The sequence below is a fragment of the Podarcis bocagei genome (assembly GCF_964188305.1).
Source record: "Podarcis bocagei genome assembly, chromosome: 14".
Classification (NCBI taxonomy): domain Eukaryota; kingdom Metazoa; phylum Chordata; class Lepidosauria; order Squamata; family Lacertidae; genus Podarcis; species Podarcis bocagei.
This window is the reverse complement of record NC_138139.1, coordinates 10,807,758-10,827,505: the sequence shown is the minus strand read 5'-3', so window position 1 is coordinate 10,827,505 and position 19,748 is coordinate 10,807,758. Positions and strand designations below refer to the sequence as shown.

Sequence of the window (19,748 nt, the reverse complement as noted above, 5' to 3'; positions counted from 1 at the left end):
CTTCGTGTGTGTGTGCGCGAGGGAGGGAGGGGGCGGGGGGGCAGAGGAGCGAGGCGAAGCGGCGTCTCCCTCACAGAGCGGCGGAGGGTGGGGGCGAGGGAAGGGAGGCTGAGGAGCGCGGACGCGAGGCGGCAGCAGCAGCAGGAGGAGGCGGAGACTGCGGTGCTGGCGGTCGTCGTCGTCGTCTTCCCCTCCCCGCCTCTCGCAGCCCGTGAGGGGGCACGATAAGCGGAGGGATGCGGCGGCCCCGCCCGACCCACAGGTGAGGCGCCTTCCTCTCATTCCCCAGAGTCCCCGGGCTCCCAATCCTGCCGGGTTGGCGGCTCTTCCTTCCTTCCTTCTGCTCCTCTCAGTGCAGCCGGTTATGAGGCGGCGGGGGGCGACGCGGCACCGCGAACGGAGCCCTTCTCAGCCGGGCTTCCTTTCCCCTCACGGTCTCCGGTCGCCGCCTCGGCACCTGCGGCTGTTCTAGGCGGCCGCCCCGATGCCTCCTGCTTCCTTCGTAACCTGACGGGCGGGAAGATAGGAAATGGTTGGGAGGAACGGGGGAGGGGAGGGGGGGAACCTAGTCCTAATCCTAATCCTGATTCTAATCCTGACGGAGCGGGTGGCTGGGCAGGTTTCTAGTCCCTTGCGTCCTAAACGGGGTGGGAGGGAGCTGCGGGATGTTCATTCATTCCAAGGCATCAGTAGCCTTCCTTCTCCCTCTGCCTTCCGGCTTTGCTGGTTCTGTCTACCGTCAGGGGCTCCCGGGTTCCTCTCTGCATGTTTCTCACGAAATAAATTTAAAAGATTCCTCCCCCAGCCCCCCTTCTAGATATTACCTCCCCCCCCCCTTTGGAAACTGCTTGCAAGGTCATGGAGCCTTCTGCTTCGCTACCCACCCCCATCCCTGCGGTGTGGATGTAGTATGAGATCATCCATTTTTGGAACCCTGCTACAGTGTCTTGTATTTCTGGCACTGTTGGGGAAAAAAATGATGGTTGCTGTTGCATTGCATGTGTCTGGGGCTGAAATCTGGGCTACAGCTGCTCCATTGTGATCCAAATGAAAAGATTCCTGGCCAGGCTGGCTGATAAAAGAAAAGAAAAACCAAAAACACTTTCCCCCTCTCCTACACGATATAGAGGGTCTTTTGCCTGCATCTCTTAAATTTCAGAATTCTCCACTTCCTTAAGACTTTGTCAGTGAAAACTTTTGTATTTCAGTTTTTTTCTTTTATTCTTTGCAGCTGTGTGTACTGGATAACAAAGCAACCTTTTCTTATACTTCAGTGTAATAGCAGGATTTCTGGAAGTAGCTATGACTCTTAGTTTAGTCTGTGGGTTTGCTGTGCAGTTAGAACACTGCAGTATGGAGACAAATCAGTACATTCTGTCACATCACTGCTAAGCAGTGTTGGACTGAAACATCACTGTAAGCTATAAAGGATGCACAGAATTTGTTGTGGCTATGTTTTCCTCAAGGGTATTTTCAACATGACTCTGCAGTGTGGATAGCATTGTATATAGAGCTTTTGGGCTTAAATGTAAAAATCCTTTAAAATGAAGCATCAAGTGTGAAAAGGTTTATATCCTGGGTTAGCCAGTGTTTGTTTTACTCTTTCAGTAATGACAAGCCATGCAATCCCCACTCTTTCTTGTGTCATGTTGTGCTTTTTTTCTAAGCCTTCTTAAAAGCAGGCTTTAGTGACTGGGTGTTTGGCAGCAGCATCAACAGAAAATTGGCTCAAAGCCGCCCTACCCCAGCCCACCCCAGCCATTTCAGCAAGCTTCCCTTTTAATACACAAACACACACATTTCAGTCTGTGCACTCCACTGCTCTTGTACATAGTGTATTATGTCTCCTGACCCTTTCCCCCTAAAAAAACATTGATCAATTTTCTGCAGAAATGAAATTAACAAAGCTCCCTTTTAAAGGAGGAAAAACGGTTATACAGAAGTGTAGGAGAATAAATGTATTACTTTAAGGAACTTGTATGTGAGTCCTGCAAAGGTGAAAATGTAGCTCAGGATCACTGCAGGATGGTGTGGATTTATTTTTATTTTTTTAAAAGGAAGCGACCACAGCCTTTTCGAAGTTAAGCCCTTCTAAATCCATTTGAATTTGTGGAATTACTAAACAAGCATTTGACTTTCTTCCATCAATACCAACAGAATTGAAAAGTTCTTAACTTTGGGTGGATTATGTTTAGCATTATTAAGCATGGAAGTCCATAAATAATCCAGAAAGAAGTACAAGTCTTCCATGGTAACATGCTATGGAAACAAGACCAAATAAATTATTTTGCTGTTTGTCTTCAGAAATTGTCAAACTCCTTAAAATGACTAGTCATGCTGAAAGGCTTGCACACATTAAGTAAGATTTTTATACTTTTCTTTATCCAAACAGCTGGCCACCATGTGGTATCACAAACTGCTTTCTACAGTTCTCTCAATTCAGCCAGGCTTTCTTATGTGACATTGGCAATGAGGTAGGAGACTGTTGTTGAGAAACACAACTTGAAAGCCCCTTTTGAGTACCTAGAATTAGATGCACTTTGCTTTGGATCCTAGTCTCAGTTTTGTTGATTAGGAAAATTACCCAAGACTTACATAACAGGTCTGTACCGGCTGCATTTAATATTAGAGAGCCGCGTATAATTATGTACTGCTAGTATCTAGCAATGTATGTTTTACATAAATTTTATGTGATTAAGTTATCATGATGCAAAATAAAAAACATACTTATTTTTATCCATTATATTTTCAACACAGCTAGTTGAAAGTCCTTCAACTCAAATAAATACCTGCCTGTAGAACTCCCCCAGTCCTTGCAGTAGCTCTGCTTTAATAGATACTATTGAAAATGTTAGCTATAAATTGATTCTAAACCTACTGAACTCAGACAAAAGCTTTGTTAATTTTAAAATAAAGACAACCTATATTCCATTTACGGAAGGTGAGGTTATAGAATTACATGGCAAGTTGCAGGAATCAGAAAGGTGGATACGTTTTAAATGTGTACTTATTAGTTATAATAACCACAGAGTTACAAGCAAACACAGTTAATATTACTAACTGTTCACGGTTCAGGTATTTGATGCTACAATCAACTAAAAGAAGTTTCTCTGTTCCTTTCGTATGAATTTAATAACTGTATACCATATAGTGTTTTTGTATATGCCTGCTAAAGATAATAAAATGGGTAAATGAAACTTAATCAGCTGTGCAGTATACTAGCCACAGCGACTATGTCACTAACAAGCACCACAGTGCATGAGAGCATCTGGTGTAAGTTGTTTTGTTTTCATTTAATGTTGTTCATCACCTAAAAAATAGAAAAAACTATTTTTAAAGAGAATATCTAATGTAAAGAAAGATAGGTTTGTCAACTGCATCTCCTTTAAATGTGGCCTAAAGTCTTTATTCGCTATATAGTTTGCGATGTCATACTTCACTGTTTAAATCAAATTTGAGCAAGGTTTGAGAAATATTTGCTGATATTTTGAAAATTACATATAGTAAGGTTTGTATTCATATAATTGTTTGAACTGTTTGGCTTTAGAAAAGCTTGAAAGCAATAGTTGATATCCAGCTAAGTCATACTTGGAATAGACTCATCAGGATCAATGGACTTAAGTAATTTAAGTTCATTGATTTCAGTGTATCTCCTCCATGAATCAGTTAGCTGAATATCACCCTGTGTTTCAGTAGATCTAGTAGGTTTTTTCATGAAGTTATGCTTAGGAGGGTAACTTAGTATATTACTGTGGCTGTCTGATTAAAATGTTGCAGGTTTTTTTAATGACTTTATCATGAGAATTCATATTGATAATTCACATGTATTTATGGAGTTTTGCTAATGTCTGCTCTTACAGTGTTCTAGTATGGCAGCAACTTTAGTGAAAGTTGTGAAAGAATAGACATAGCAGCTAAAAATATTTACTTAAAAGGAAATTGAGTGCCTTGTTTCATCTCTGGTTTTGACTAATGATAGTCACCCATCAGATGGTTATTATACAACTAGACTTTAGTGTCATTTTATCTTTGCTTCAGTTTTTACAAGAAATCTGAAGGATAGAAAGTGACTTTTTGCTCCCCTGCCAAAGTTTATGTAATGGGGATTCCATACATATGTAATATTCTCATATACGGAGCACTGAGGCTGAGGTGCCAGATAGTCGGCGGGTACATCTTTATAAAGGGTCACAAAAGGTGCTTTGTCCTTAAGACAGTGTGGTGTAGTGGTTAAGAGTGGTAGACTCGTAATCTGGTGAACCGGGTTCGCGTCCCCTCTCCTCCACATGCAGCTGATGTGTGACCTTGGGCCAGTCACACTTCTCTGAAGTCTCTCAGCCCCACTCACCTCACAGAGTGTTTGTTGTGGGGGAGGAAGGGAAAAGAGAATGTTAGCCGCTTTGAGACTCTTTCAGGTAGTGATAAAGTGGGATATCAAATCCAAACTCTTCTTCTTCTTCTTCTTAAAGATGAGTTTTATTTATGCTTAACTTTCATTTATGCCTTACCATAAGTTGGTATTTGGTGTTAATATGAATGTAGGAAGATCCCTGCTATGTCAGATCAAAGGCCTATCTAGTCTAGTATTTTGTTCTCATGGTGGCCTACCAGATGCCTATGGGAAGTCCATAAGCAGGACCTGAGTACAACAGTGTTCTGCACACTTGTGAATCACAGCAACTGGTGTTCAGAAGCATACTTCCTCTGACAGTATCACCACCATATCCAGTAGCCATTGATAGTCTTATAAGCCATGAATTTGTCCCAAATCTATTTTAAAATCCAAGTTGGAGGCCATTAATACATCTTATGGCAGTGAGCTCTATAGCTTAACATTGTGCTGTGTAGAGAAATGCCGTATTTATATTCTCTATAAGACGCACCAGAACACAAGACGCACCTAATTTTTGGAGGAGGAAAACAAGAAAAAAATATTCTGAATCTCAGAAGCCAGAACAGCAAGAGGGATCGCTGCACAGTGAAAGCAGCAATCCCTCTTGCTGTTCTGGCTTCTGGGATAGGTGCGCAGCCTGCATTCGCTCCATAAGATGCACACACATTCCCCCTTACTTTTTAGGAGGGAAAATGTGAGTGTTGTAGAGCTAATAGCGCTAAGCCGCTAATAGGGTTGCTTCGCAAGACGAAAAAACCGCTAGACGAAGAGACTCGTGGAACAGATTAATTTCGTCTTGCGAGGCACCACTGTATTCCCGGTAATTGATTGATTTGATTTATTGTATTTCTATGCCAATTTTCATTCAAGTGAATCTCAAAGTGGCTTACAAACAATAAATAACAGTAACATAGCAAAACATAATAGAACATTAAAAATATAGCATAAATCATATAAAATAATTAACAGATCATCAACAAAACAATGATAATCTGTAAAACACTTAACAACTAAAAAATAAGCTAAACACACTAACAGCAAAAGTCATATTATATGATAAATCAATACAGCATAAAACAATATTAACATTAACAAAAAAGCAACAACTACAAAAATAAGCTAAGCACTGTTAAGTTTATACACACACACTCCATACCCCCATAACTCATAATCTTTCACTCTGTTCAGTTCATTGAAATACATATCATGCCTCTTGTTAGGCCAATTCAGCCAGATGTTGCACTGGTTGGGGTCCTTGGGTAGTGGAGACTGGGGGGCTTTGGGGCCTATAAGTGGTAATGTGGATGCTGACTCTAGGTAGCATGGCTATGTACTGTTAATGAGGAACTTGCCCCTCTTGCTCTTAATAATCAGGAGCTCCATTCCGAAACAAGAAAGTCTGAGATGAGCCTGTCCTTCTGGAGTAGCGAGTTTACGGCTGCACTCAGTGTAGAGGCTGACCAGGAGGTCCAGCAGTACTGCCACGCTCAGGATGATCTTACTCTGCTACAACCCATCCACCAACAGCTGCTCCAATTTCCTCAGTTGCTCCTTGGCTGATGTGGCAGAGGAGGCAGCTGCGGCTGCTCAGGGAAGCAAGTAGGGCGGCTAGCTGAGTCTACCAGGCAGGAGGGATGGGCCACAATAAATACAGTGAGGGTGCCTCAGCAGGGTTCTGGCAGCCTAGATGAGCTGCACCTTGGTCTTGGCATCCAGGCTGCTGCCCATGGAAGGCGTAAAGCAGGGGTGTTGGCCAGCAGGGATGGAGTATGAGATGTTAATTATTGGTGGGCTTCTTCTGAAGTCAAATCCTTGTGGCAATGCAAAAGCCAAGGTCCAGTAACAGTCCAAGGTCAAACACAGGGCAGTCCAGTGAACGACTAGGTTGCAGGATGAGGAGCTGGTGCAAGTATGTCATTCCAGTCCGTAATTCTATCCTTAATAATGTTTTCCACCAGTTTTCCCAAAAGATGTTGGAACAAGCCAGCTGGTCATTTCCTGGATTTCTTCTGGGATCCCTTTTTAAAAATCAGTACTACATTGGCTGCTTTCCAGTCCTCAGATACAGAGGGTGATCTTAGTGACAAGTTACATATTTTTGTTAGAAGATCAGCAATTTCATATTTGAGTTAAGAACTCTCTAAACCTATCAGTTTGTTGGTTTTTAATTCATTTCTTATCACTATTTTTTGCCTCAGTTCTCACACTCCTTTCCTCAGGAAGTTAGTTAAGGCACAGGAGTCTGCTTTATACCTGCCACTGTGGACAAATGCTAATAATTTTGCTTCTCGGCAGTCCCCCCCCCCCCTTAGCACACCTTTGACTCCCTTGTTGCCCAGAGGTCCAACTGCTTCTCTAGTCAGTTTTTTTTGCTTCTAGCATGTTACTTTCCAATAATAATTTTCTTGATCATATTTTTTTTTAACGTTTAGCAATGTACTCCTCAAAAACCATTGTTTTTACTTCCCTCATTGCCTGCTGGCATTTATTTTGCCAAAGATTTGAGTTCCTTTTTGTTCTCTTTTGTATGAGATATCCATTTTCTGAAGCTTCTTGCATCCTTTTAACCCTGGGGGTACCTTTCCTATATATTCAAACTGAGCTTCTGTTATTGTGGTTTTCAAAAAACTCCAAGCATTCTGAATATATTTGTCTTTTCCGCTTTTCTCTTTCAACTTTCTTATCACTTCCCTCATTTTTTGGGAATTTCTCCTTTTGAAGTCAAATTTTGCTGTTTAAGACTTCCTTCAGAATTGTTAATTTACATATGTTGAATTTGATGGCATTATGGTCACTGTTCCTTGTGTGTTCAATGACATGTCTCGTACCAGGTCTTGGGAGTCATGGTCCTTCTGGTCAGTTTTATAATCTCCTAGGCATATTCTTTTAGGGTACCTATCTCTGAGTGAAACACATATTTACCCAATATTTGTGAGAGTAATAGAAGTCACTCATTAAAGCATCCTTTGGATGTATCCCTGATTTCATTATCTATATCAAGATCACTCTGGGGATTTTGGTCAGGATCGTGACAGTATGATTCTAATAGTGAATTACTGTCAGAGGCTGATACTACTGCCCATAGTGATTTCTGTAGAAGATTCTTCTCCTTTTCCTATTTCTAGTTTGCTGGACTCCTCTGACCTCTTTGATGTATGCAGTACTGCCACCACTAGTGTTATTTCCTCTGTTCTTCATATAGTTTGTATTCAGAGATAATAATGTCCCACTGGCATTTTCCATTCCAGCCACTATATCTATACTCTGGTTTAAGACCAAGCATGGCATCTTAACCCTCTTGACATAGAGGCTTCAGCATTAGCATAGAAACATTTATTGAAGACTGTGTGCCTTCAGATGTGTTTGATGCGTGAATTTTGCTGTATGGCCCCTTGGCCCTTTTGAATTGCTATCATGTGCCCTGCACTTTCAATGCCTAGTTCTACCCCTTCCCTGTTTTTGATAATCATAAATGTTTTCACTCTTATCCCTTAGAGGCTGTGTGTGGAATTCACCATGTGAATTTTGCACCTGACTATCGGCCACTTGCAATCAAGTGAAAATGCCTGGGCACCAGGATGGCACCTGATGTACTCACCATCTGGAGGTGCATGCCTGGGGATCCTTGGATCTTGCCTTTCGCACAACAACACATCCTTTAGAATTCCATCTGTGATATTTTATCTGCACGATCAGACTGAATTTCAGGAACCAAAAAGTCATATTGAATGATTTTTGTGCCATCTTACCCCAGAATGGCAGCTAGACATTCCATTTTGGTGACTGTAGGTGCAAAATGCGTCTGGCGTCTTGTGAATTTTGAATGCTGCTTCTAACACCCCTACCCCAGTTAGTATCCTTGGTGAGAGGACATTGCTCAGCCCCCAAGGAATGGGTCTCTTCTAAGGGATCATTTTCCTCTTTCTCAGAGTGATGCCCTTCTTCCTTGAGACTCTGGTTTTTCATGACAGTGGAGGAGCTGTCACCCCAGGTGTGAGATGCCACTATCATATCCTTGAAGGCTTCATCTACCAACCTCTCTCCAACCTCTCTGAGCTTTTCCAGGTCAGCCACCTTGGTATCTAGAGAACAAACATATTTCCTGAGAACTAGAAGCTCATTGCATTGGGCATACTCCTGTCCGGTAGGCAGATAGGTTTGTTAGGTGAAGTGCTGTGCAGTACTCTGGCTAGCCCTCACACCTTTACTGGCTTTATTCCTGCATACTTGTTTACTTGGGAGCCTGGTTAAAATAGAAGGGTGAGAGTCGTCTGCCCTGGCCTCTTTGCTTGGCTGCTGAGCTCCCAAGCTGCAAAACTTGCTTGTTTTGTCACTAGGGCCAATTCACTTTGTCAGCTGAAGCTCCTCTCTTGCTTGCAAAATAATCTAGAACATTATTTTACTTATTAGGTACAGATGTGTGTATCGGACTCCTCCTTTCACTAAATAGGGTATTTAAATAAATATCATGGTATGTGATCTTTTTTTCTTTTTCTTTTTTTTAAAGTTAAGATTTTGACATGGCAGTAAAAGGTAGTTTGGAAAGAGACTGAATTCCTTTCTTCCAGTTTACAGTGTCAAGTGATTTTACAGCATGTTGAGGTTCTGTTTCTGAAATCACTGAAGCAACTGCAATATCTATTAAATAGCAAAATATTTATTTTAAGGTAGATTAAAAGTTAATTCAAGTACTTTAGAGTATATTTCAAGTATATTTTTTAAGGTTTCTGTAATTAGTATTCACAATTTTTTCAGATATGTTTCCTTTCAAAACTCTTGTTTAGAGAGGATTGTAGTCTGTCTGCCAGCTGGCCATCCCAGCACTTGGACAGTCTTTCCTGAATAGAGGCAATGGCTGCCTCTTCCTCGAGCCATAGAGGGGGGGGGGTTACATGCACTTCCCACAATTATAGTTTCCCCTTTGCTCTCTGTACTAAAAAGTCTTTAGTGAAGCCAGCCCAGCATGCCTACTAGCCAAGTCCTGTCCCACCTGCTGCAGAGATTATCTGTTAATAGTGGAAGATGAGAAGAGATGGATAAATGCTTCCTTGGCTTGTGTTTGTATTTGGAAGAGTGGGACTGCAATCCAAAATACAGTGGTACCTTGGTTTACGAACTTAATCTGTTCCGGAAGTCCATTCTTAAACCTAAGCGTTCTTAAACCAAGGTGTACGTTCCCACAGAAAGAAATGGAAAACGGATTAATCCGTTCCAGACAATGAAAAACAACCCCTGAAACAGCAATTTAACATGAATTTTACTATCTAACGAGGCCATTGATCCATAAAATGAAAGCAATAGACCAGGCTGCAATCTACAACCCAGTATAAAAACCCTTACTGCAGCGGTAGCATCCTGCACACACCGTCCTGTACCTTACACGGTCGACTCTCCACTCGTCTCCAGGGTCAGTCAGGCTTCCCCTCCCCAATCTTTCTTTCCCTCTCTCTGTTGACGGAGGCAGGTGAGACCCCTGGGAACTGCAGGTCTGCCCGAGCTCTGAGCCCTCCAGCCCCCATTTCTCCAGAGGCGCGGATGCCAAGACACCCCCCTCCCTCTGCTTAAAGACCCATACAAAATTTGCGCTTTCCTTTCCAGATCCTAGAACTCTACTCAGATATATTTAAGCACATGCTGGGTTTTGCTCAAAATTTGAGTTTTCTGAAATATAACCCTACAAAGTAATAAACTTACAGTTTCTGTTTTGTGAAGAATAGTTACACCTCTGTATGTACTGGAATAGCATTTAAAGACCTCCAGTAAATAAGGAAGTGAAGAGTGCTGGCAGAGTCCCAAGTACCTGCCTTCCTGGTCTCCTAAAAATATGGTGCTGACATTGAGGAAACTGAATAATATATTTAACCATGTACATGGGTAGTGGTTTTATAGGGTAATGCTAGCATCCAAGCATTAAGTATTTTTTCCAGTGTTGAATGAACTTACGTGTAGCTGTAAACCATTCTGCCACGTTAAATGGCTCTTTGATTATTACTAAAGAATTGGTGATAAAGATCAAAAAGCAAATATTTTCAGAAACTAAATTAATTTGAAGTTTCTTTTTACTTTGTATTTTATTTTCATTCCTAGTTACAGAAATACACACAAATTTTCTGTTTCACAAACAAACCTTTGGTTCTCTAATTATTGCCCATGAAAATCCTTGTCTATGAGGGGCAAAGCACAGGGCAGCTGTTAAATATTTTCCAAATCAAGTGAACTTGCAACACCAGTAGAGGAAACCAGTCTGTATTACATTTTCTAGAGGAAGAATTTGCAAATGGCTGTTGCCATTCCAAGACACAAATATATGCAGTGGAGTCTACAATCATTAAAACAAGTGGGAAATTTGCTGCAAGTTAGGCAAGCCCGAGTCTGAGGAAGATAATGTGGCAAAGTTTTCTCTTTTAAAAGTGCCCTTTTATACTTTTATATTTTTTATATATTGCTAATGATCTGTAAACTGGGTTACTCATCCTTAGGATAGCGTACTGAGTAAAGATCAGTGTTAATTTTTGATAAAAGTACTGTATATAGACTTTGGACATACATTAGTTATTGTAAGTACGTCATTAGTAAAATTGAGGTTGTTTCAAACTGTGGACATGATCCTTTTGCCAGATGCATCTGCTTTATAGGAGTTGAAATAGGGTAGGAAAATACTTTTTAAAAATGTATTAAAAAATGCTATTTGAGAATGAAAATGCATACATTACCTGATGTGCTGGTATGAGTACCCTTTGTCCCAGGAGGTATAAGTCTCTTACCAAAACACCCACCAATGAAGGCAGGCTGAGGGCTACAGCACAGTCCAAACACAGTAAGATCAGACATAGATAATTTGTCTAGGTCTAAAACAAGACCCAGAGGCAAGATCAGGCAACTACCCAAGGTCAGTATCACAGAGAGTTCAGAGAAGGTACAGCACAGCAAGGAGGGGGCATTAGAATCGGGAACAAAGATCCAGAGACCTGTGGTGTTCCCAGAAACTGGAAAACTCAAGAAGAGAAACCTTATATGCTCTGGTTCCTAGACCCCACTCTGACCACAGCTGCTGGTGATGGAAATGTTTCAAGGATTGCTTACTTATGGGCTGTACAGTGACTCTGGAGTAACAGAGAACGTGTCCAGAGGAGGGCAACCAAAATGGTCAAAGGCCTGGAAATGATGCCTTATGAGGAATGGCTAAGGGAGCTGGGCATGTTTAGCCTGGAGAAGAGGAGGTTAAGGGGTGATATGATAGCCATGTTCAAATAGATAAAAGGATGTCACATAGAGGAGGGAGAAAGGTTGTTTTCTGCTGCTCCAGAGAAGTGGACACGGAGCAATGGATCCAAACTACAAGAAAGAAGATTCCACCTAAACATTAGGAAGAACTTCCTGACAGTAAGAGCTGTTCGACAGTGGAATTTGCTGCCAAGGAGTGTGGTGGAGTCTCCTTCTTTGGAGGTCTTTAAGCAGAGGCTTGACAACCATATGTCAGGAGTGCTCTGATGGTGTTTCCTGCTTGGCAGGGGGTTGGACTTGATGGCCCTTGTGGTCTCTTCCAACTCTATGATTCTATGAGACATGCTATGCATGCCATTGCTCTTCAGCCTGAACTTGGGTGCTAGTGTTCCTGAGGACTGGAGGGTGGTTCTGCTCCTCTTCTCCAAGGATTCTTCATCAGGTCTCGCCACAGAAGCCTATTTAGGGACGTCTTCGGCAAGCAGGGCACCAGGCGCCTAAAGATGCTCCATTTGCTAGCACCTCAAAAAGTCTGGGTTTCATTTTTTGTGCCCGGCTGACACTCCGGGATTACTGAAATGTACATACTTTGAAGCCTTGAAGCATATGTTAAGGATAGACAATATGTTAAGAAGTCTAACAATAAAGAGTAGAGTGTTTTGAAAACTGAAGTATGGCACTAATATTTTTATTGTCAACACCAACTTAAACATGCATTAACAATTTCTGCCAAAATGTGATATTAACAATGTGTCACGTGAATTGCTTATTAATTCATGGATATCAGAATAATAAATTAAAAATGTTGCCCCACCCATGGCAACAAGACATTCTGTTTTGGCTCCTACAACCCAGGTTCCAGAAGCCATTTGGCTCCGAGCTTTTTTACCCCAGTTTCAAACACTGTTCAGCACTGATTCCAGTGAACTCTGCTGTCTCCTCAAGGTCCTTGACCCCTGGCGTGTCTGGTTCACCCTCTGAGGACTTCATGCCTGATACTCGGTCAGGGCCAGGCATAATATGTGACAATATTTATCAAGGAATCAAGAAGTTAAAATACTTTACACTAACTTTTTTTGTTGTTTCAGATATTGAGATCCAAATATAGCATATAGTGTCCATGCAATTGAATCTCAAGCTTATGAATATATTTGGCCCCAGGCACCCATCATGTTTGGTCCACTGTTGGAGGGGAGGGTGAGGGGAAAACACTTAACATTTTATGCAAGAGTTCCTGTTGGAAATGAGTTCCTATATAGGTGTGTGTGGATGTGTGTATTTTAATATATTGATCAAACATTTGTTGTCTCTGAAGAAACAGGAAATAAAGGCTGGTATTCTGCATTATTTCTATGGGTATAGGGTAGTATACTTACTTACTTACTACACACACACACACACACACACACACACACACACACACACACACACACACTTTCCTTTTGCCACCATCCATCACTGGAAGCAAGGCTGAATCAGGACTTTGTTTCATTGTGAGATGCTTAGACTCACCCAAGACAATTCATCTACAATGTTGTCCAAACTTTTTTTCAAAGAGGGCCAGATTTGATGAAGTGAAAGGCCATGAGGGTCGACCAAAGGGGCAACCAAAGTTGTTGACCTTTGAAGTAGTTGAGCTTTTTTATGAGTTTACTCCAAAGTTGTTGACTTTTTCTTAGAACTGAAGTTGTGGAGGTTTTTTTAGGATTTTACCCCAGGAAATGAACTGCCACAGGGGCTGGATTAAACTGACCAGTGGGCCAGATTAGGCCCCCGAAACAGACTTTGAACATGCCTGATTTAGGAACTTTGCTTGCTTGTCGGCTTCTATTGCTTTGTGAAGGTAGTGCAACCATTCTTTATATGCTGAGAAAGCAAGGTGTTATATAGACTACTAGAGTTAGAGAAAATGTCTGGAGATGCATCCTGCACAGAATTGTGTAGCTAACCACTGTTGATTTTAGAAGAAAGCACCCACATAATTGTATCCTAGACTGTGACTGCACATGTTCAAATTTGACAGAGTGCTCTGAGAGAGAACTACAATCATACCTCAGGTTGAAGTAGCTTTGGGTTGAGCATTTTCGGGTTGCGCTCTGCAGCGACCCGGAAATAATGGAACGCGTTACTTCTGGGTTTCGCCGCATGTGCAGATGCTCAAAATGACGTTGCGCACATCCGCGGAAGCGGTGAATCGCGACGCAGGTTGCATTAGCTTCAGGATGCGAATGGGGCTCTGGAATAGATCTCGTTTGCATCTAGAGGTACCACTGTATACCCTAGGATCCACATAATTATCAGAACCCATCCTAAAGTCAATGAACATATTTCCTCAGTGTTGCTGAAAATTCTTTTAAAGCTGTCCTTCTAGTAAAAACATAACTCTATTTTGAAATAACTGCTGGCTCCTTTATTTAACTAAACCTCTGAGATTTATCATAATAGAGGCATGGCATACTGAAGCTACTGCCCATGTTACTTAGCTAGTGGCCTCATGCCCATTTAAATGTACTCTTGGATACGGCTTCCTTGAATAAACCTTCTGGAAACCCATTCCTGTTTTATTGCTGTGTCATCTGTCTAATATAAGCAAGACCAGCTTTTTTCTAGAAGTGTTCAGCATCTTTAAAAGAGGTGGCTTTACAGAATTTCCATAGTTGGCTCCTTTTACACCAATGTTATTTTGATTTTTTGATTATTGGCTGCTGATGCTTCTTTTTTGTACACCCCTTAGAGATATTTTTAATATATTATGTCGTATAGAAATTAATCATTCAGCTGCACTCTCCACACCCAGTTCCAGGTACAGCAGGTTTGTTGAGTTTCCCAGGGGGTCCAAAGGATGAGGAAAGTGCTCCCCTCCATTCACAGCTCCTTTTTCACCCTTTGTCCTAGCTTCTTCCAACTGCTTAGTAATGTTGGAAAGGATGGGAAAGAAGAAGTAAGTGTCCTCAAAAGGATTCAGTATTCAGGAGGTATTGACCTAGAACATGATACTTTATTGGTGCAGGAGTTAGAATTCCTGACAGGTGTTTTTTTCTAAATAAAGCATGATGCTGACTATAACTACTTTCCCCTCACTACTTGCAGATTGTGCAGGCAAACTCAGGAGAGCCCGGTGGCCCTTGATTTTTCTGTTTTCATGGTGGGGTGATGTATATACACTGGGCTTTTCCATCAGAGTCAGGGTCACACCATTGAAAGATTTCAAAAATGATGATACTTTGGGAAGAACAGCCTGTTCCCACTCTAGATTCTTTAGCTTTTCCAAACCTAGGACCCACCTTTAACCAAAATATGCACTTGGGGACCTCCCCCCCCCCCTTTATATTTTACGATGGTAATGCTGCTGGTTTGATCACCTTTGTCCCAGTAGTGAGTCCCAAGCCACAGTTGAAGACCAGTGCTGTAGATCATGATCAGCACAGTAAGCAAAACTTCCGTGATGGGAACAGCAGCATTCACTCTTTGTGATATTGAGACAGTTTGTTGGTTAGTGTGTAGCAGATATAAAACTGAATATCTGGATTCAATTCCCTATCCTTGTATACTTTGTCATTCGTTGTTCTTAGATTGTTCAAGATTGATTTGCTCCAGAAAAGTTGTTTGCTCTTTTCTTAATGTAAATAGAGATGTGTAAAGGCAGTAGGAGAAGCTAATGAAGTTCAGTAGCAGAGGGATTAGATTTCATGTTTCTTGTTATAGAGGGAGTCTATAAGTACTGATAACACAGCCAAAGGCAGCAATTACAGTCAGGCCAATACTCTTTGTTGTCTCCAGTGAGCCTAGCCTGTAATATGCTGCACGCTCATTATCTACCTCTTCACACCATGCATATGTTTCTGGCCTTTTGTCCATTTTGTTTTGTTTTGGAGCAGTGATAAACTGATGCCATGACTGAGTGGCAGTATTCTAAAAAGACCCAGCACTCCCTGAATAGTGTGTTAAGTTGGTGTAGCACACAGAGTGTGCCATCATTCAGTTCTGCTGATATGGCAGTACTTGTGTGCTATTGTGTGCAGATCTTGGAGTGATGGATGCCTACATCCTTATAAGAAGAGAGGGGATGGTTGTTGGTAGCAGTATGGATGGGATGGTTGCTGCTTCTGAGTGCTGGTCAGGGAGCATGTATATTTGTGTCTCTACCTCTCGTGCTTTTTAATTTCTTCCAGCTCACTCACCTTCCCACTGTGTGCATTAATCAACTGCTCCCAGGATGTCACACCTTCCATTTGTAGGTTTATTTGCTGTGGGGGACATAATGGTGTTGGCAGGACTATGATAATTTGTCTCTCAAATGGTTGTACATGCCTTGGATTTTTTGCGTCAGTGCGTGTTTCATCTGGGGTCTTATTTTTCAGCTATACTGTTGTGCTGAATGCTAAAGTTAATGTCTACCTTCCTAGCATAGGAGCCAACTCCTAGGAGCCAAGATCCCTTTGCCCCCACAAATAAGATATTTGAGGGGGGCCCCGCCATTGATGGGCATTGCCATTCAAATGATGTGTGTGTCTTGTAATCAATTATGTGGGGCTTACCTGCTCCCCAATATTTTATTAAAGTTGACACCCCTGCTTCCTTAAGTCCTTTGACATGTACAGTGGTGCCCCGCAAGACGAATGCCTCGCAAGACGGAAAACTCGCTAGACGAAAGAGTTTTCCGTTTTGGAGGTGCTTCGCAAAACGAATTTCCTATGGGCTTGCTTCGCAAGACGACAATGTCTTGCGAGTTCCTGCTGGTTTTCCCCCCTCCCCCCTTTTTCTAAGCCACTAAGCTGCTTATCAGCTGATCCGATCAGCAGATAAGCCGCTAATAGCGTTAATCCGCTAATCCGTCAATGGGCTTGCTTCGTAAGACGAAAAAACCGCTAGACGAAGAGAATCACAGAACGGATTCTTTTCGTCTTGCGAAGCACCACTGTACCCCTTTTACTCTATGCAAGCTTTAATAATGTGTTGATTAGAGTGTTGCTTGCATGTTTCTCATCAAGGCTTATGTTGAAGGGAGGGGTTTTAAGTTGAGATTGGTCATCTAAATGGATTTTTCAGGAAGTATGCACAAGCCGGATATTAGCTTCCTGCCTGTCCTCTTGTGTGTGTGACTTTCTTTAGATAACCAATTTCAGCCAGTATAATCTTTCTCCATGAGGAATCATTTTCAATGCATACTCATGGGAGGAAAATTTTATGGAGGTGATAATCTTCACTGATCTCAACTGGTTAAGTATTAGGTCAAATATAGGGAAGAAACATGTCTGGACAGATTTAATTTAGAAGAAGAATTAATTACCAAAGGAGGTTATAGAGCTGCTTTTGCCAGACTGCACAGTTCGTTAACAGTTTCTGAGATAACTATCAGCTATGGTTTCCATATACTGTACTGGTCTTGTTTAAGGGCTGGGGTCTGACTTCAAAGAAATCTGTCAGCCCCAAACACTATGATTCAAAATGTGGTGGGTTTTAGACTGTTTCTTTCAGTATCACAGTGGTTTGTATTCATTGGATGCATGCCATAGAACTTTGTGTGTGGAGTAGTGAATGACATAATCATGGAAGAATGCAGTCCCATTACTGCTGGAAAACTGCTGCTAGAATATGCAGAATAATTTGAACTGCAATATTCATTTTGTTATTGACACCAGCTAATTTGTACTTAAGTTAATTTATGCTTCACGTATATTATTTTTTACATATGAGTATGGTGCCAATTATCCTCTTCTGCAATCATTTGTTGTAGCAATATTTTTAAGAGAAAGCTCTGCTAGGCATAAACTTAGTTCCAAAACAGATCATGGTAGGTCAACTGAATTATGCCACTGGTTTATATTCTCAAGTAAAGATCTTCCAGTTTCCCTAACTCCTACTGAAATGGAATTTCTGGTAATATCAGTATATTCATCATGTAAGTGCAATGCTTGGGACGCGGGTGGCGCTGTGGGCTAAAGCCTCAGCGCCTAGGGCTTGCCGATCGAAAGGTCGGCGGTTCGAATCCCCGCGGCGGGGCGCGCTCCCGCTGCTCGGTCCCAGCGCCTGCCAACCTAGCAGTTCGAAAGCACCCTCGGGTGCAAGTAGATAAATAGGTACCGCTTACCAGCGGGAAGGTAAACGGCGTTCCGTGTGCTGCGCTGGCTCGCCAGATGCAGCTTTGTCACGCTGGCCACGTGACCCGGAAGTGTCTCCGGACAGCGCTGGCCCCCGGCCAATAGATGTGAGATGGGCGCACAAACCCCAGAGTCTGTCAAGACTGGCCCGTTCGGGCAGGGGTACCTTTACCTTTACCTTTAAGTGCAATGCTAATTTGAATGCTAAATACAAGATCTAGTTGGATGAGATGAGGCTGTTTGTACAATAATGCTCTAGGACTAAGGCCAAGACGTGTGAACTGGCAGTGATCTAGAAGTTTATTCTGACTTTTAAAGAAATATTCATTGACATAATTATTCAATATGATATTGGTAGTAAAGATGAAATTTTATTTTGGAGGTCTAACTTCACTGTAGCACAACAGATTGCTTGACTAAGTTGTTCCAGTTGTTTTGCTGTTTGGATGTGGGCATATCTGATGATTTTGGAGTGAGAAACCCTGAGGTGGTGATGGTGTGAGAGAGGCTGTATCAACTAGGTTTTACTCAAACAACCATTGAAATGAAAGGTTCTGCTAAGTTAGTTATGCTCATTACTTTCAGTGGGTCTGCTCTAAGTATGACTAAAATTGGCTACAATGCAGTACAGTGGTACCTCGGGTTAAGAATTTAATTCATTCTGGAGGTCCGTTCTTAACCTGAAACTGTTCTTAACCTGAGGTACCACTTTAGCTAATGGGGCCTCCCGCTGCCACTATGCCACTGCGGTGCAATTTCTGTTCTCATCCTGAAGCAAAGTTCTTAACCCGAGGTACTATTTCTGGGTTAGCAGAGTCTGTAACCTGAAGTGTCTGTAACCTGAAGCGTCTGTAACCCGAGGTACCACTGCATCCCAATATGGCTTGTGTACTGCTGTGCTATCATTTCTACATCACTCTTTCATTTCCATCATATCTTTTTTTAAACTACAAATCCTAGTATGCAATTCACCTATCACAACACCACAACTTAGAATCCTGAGATCCTTCTCATATTTCAGTTTCCAAGTCTCATCATACATTGATGTGTTGATTTGTTCCCCCACCCCTTAAATGCCGAACATTGTCAGCTGCATTTAATTTACTTAGATTAGAAAAGTGGGCCCAAACTGTCATGGTAACTTTGAATGTCATATTGACACACATTCCCTCTACTCCATAGTCTCTTCCTTCAATCAATCTGCATTCTTTTCAATTCATCTGATTAAAAAGTGGTGCTACTAGAGCACAGATCAAGTTGATTTGGGGCTCAATCGGACTCACATGCTGTCAGTTGTCAGTTTCTGACTTAAATGCAATTTAGTTTCTGCACAAAAACACTATGTTGGTTATACCAGTGTTTCCCAACCTTTTTTGGGCAAAGGCACACTTGTTTCATGAAAAAAATCTCGAGGCACACCACCATGCCAGATGGGGAAAGGTCACTTTTTACTTATGTAAAATAAAAATAAAAAAATAGTAACAGCATAGAAGGTAATGGTTAGGCTAGCATCCCTCTTCCAAATATGCTAGGTTTTTATTTGCAGGGACTGTTCCATATGGGAAAGCATTCAGCACTGTCATTCTCCCATCTGCCATCTGAATTGGTATTATTCTGGGTCAACTTACTCTGCTGCATGTGTAGATGAAAATGGCACCAAGTGTGGGGGAGGGGGCAGAACAGGTTTCAGATACAGGATATTAAGCATACACGTACTTCAGATTGAACTGGTTGCTTGCTTTGCAAGTTTTCATTTCCCAAATGACTGCCTTGGCAAGCGCAATACCTACCAGGCTCAACGCCGGTCTCGCGCTGCCGCTTCCCGCGCTCTCAAGGACCAGGGAGGAGGAAGGCGTGAAGGGAATCCCGAAGGCGCGGAAACCTCGCGCATGCGCAGGCCTTCCGCCTGCGACAGCCCAGTAGGCCGGCCGAAGCGAGCAGCGATGGGATGTGGGAGGGAGCTCGCTCGCCGCCCCGCGTGTGCCTATGTGGGGCACGTTACAGCCCCGTGACGTCAGCGCCACGCAGGC

General features: G+C 42.2%; 1 protein-coding gene across 9 annotated transcripts in view; it reads left to right on the top strand.

The window, feature by feature from the left end:
• Positions 1–45: 45 nt before the first annotated feature.
• Positions 46–19,748, top strand: part of LOC308573235 (unconventional myosin-IXa-like) — a 192,305-nt gene continuing 172,602 nt past the window's right edge. For 6 of the 9 annotated variants that reach the window (XM_081169961.1, XM_081169962.1, XM_081169963.1 and 3 more), the window contains exon 1: positions 50–262. The gene's annotated coding sequence lies outside the window, so the exon portion shown is untranslated. Of the gene's footprint in view, positions 263–2,392; positions 2,475–19,748 lie in introns of all 9 variants that reach the window. The other 3 variants (XM_081169958.1, XM_081169965.1, XM_081169964.1) reach the window with 3 other exon arrangements.